Source organism: Cynara cardunculus, unplaced genomic scaffold, assembly GCF_001531365.2.
Source record: "Cynara cardunculus var. scolymus isolate 2C unplaced genomic scaffold, CcrdV1 Un_Scaffold_4145, whole genome shotgun sequence".
Classification (NCBI taxonomy): domain Eukaryota; kingdom Viridiplantae; phylum Streptophyta; class Magnoliopsida; order Asterales; family Asteraceae; genus Cynara; species Cynara cardunculus.
The window spans coordinates 48444-49644 of record NW_020201767.1 but is presented as its reverse complement, the minus strand read 5'-3'; positions in this window follow the sequence as shown (position 1 = coordinate 49644).

Here is a 1201-nt window from a genome sequence, read left to right as displayed (position 1 = left end):
GTTCTCCTTGAGGAGAATTCACTACCTCTGTTCTGTCAGGGAGAGGATCCAAGGCTGGTTCAGAGCCAGCCAGAGGGCTCTCCATGAGTGGACTAAGAGACTGTTCGAGAGTCTCCAAGCCATGTGCGCCCATTCCTTGCTCTAAACAAGGTTGGGAGTCTACACGTGCAGAGGAAACAAATTCCTCTGTATGAGAAAGTGGCGTCATATGGAGAGACATATCACTTATATTTTCAAGGTTTCACCCTTTTGAGAGGGTGTTCCCTGTGGTGAGGCTTCCCCTTGGCTGATATAACTAGAGGCAGATGCGACCTCTGGTTGGATAGGCTGGCTTGGGTTCGAGGTGTGCACCTCTATTTCAATGACCTCCGTGTCTTGACCACCGGAGTCAGATGATTCATTTGCACTGGAAGTTGGGGTGGTAAAACGAATGTGCCTATTTAGCCTAGGCTGCTCTAGCTCGCCCTAAGGCAGAGCAGCTTCTGCACCTCCTCCCTCTTCTTCCTCTTCTCTTTCCTCTCCTTCCTCACTCTCTTCTTCTTCATTCTCTTCTTCTTCACTCTCTTCTTTTTCTTCCTCACTTTTCTCACTTGTATAAGACCTTGCAACATCGTCATAGTACTCTTGGTCATCCCCTTGGTTTGGACTAGAGGATTGAACCAAGTTTTGACGAGCTTCTTCCTCTACTCTGAGTTTGGCTTCTTTCCTTAGACGAGCGATCTATTCCTGGCGAGCTTTTTCTGCTCGTTCCTCCTCTGCTCTAACACGAGCAAGCTCAGCCAATCTTTCGTGCTTTGCTCGATCTGCCTCTTCCTTTTTCTTCCTCTCCCTCTCAATTTTCTTTTTCCTCGCCTCCTCTCGTTTTCTTTCTTTCTCTCTCTCTTGCTCTGCTCTTACCCTCTCTTCCTCTGCTTTCACCGTCTCTCCCTCTCCTTGAGGCCTTAAGGTGTCCTTAGTTCTCTCATCTTCATCGGCTGTTCCTATGCGTACCGGGGTTCGAGACACTGGTTCTAGTGTCTCGCGTATAATATCCAGTTTGTATCTTATGTTTAACCAACTTGTAGAATTATGCATAACATATTTGTATCTTATGTTTAACCAACTTATACCTCAGACTAGTTTTGTGACAAAAGTTGAGTTTATACCTATATTGACATAAAGTTAAGAATCTAGACTTGAAGGGTCAAAACCGCCAAATGAT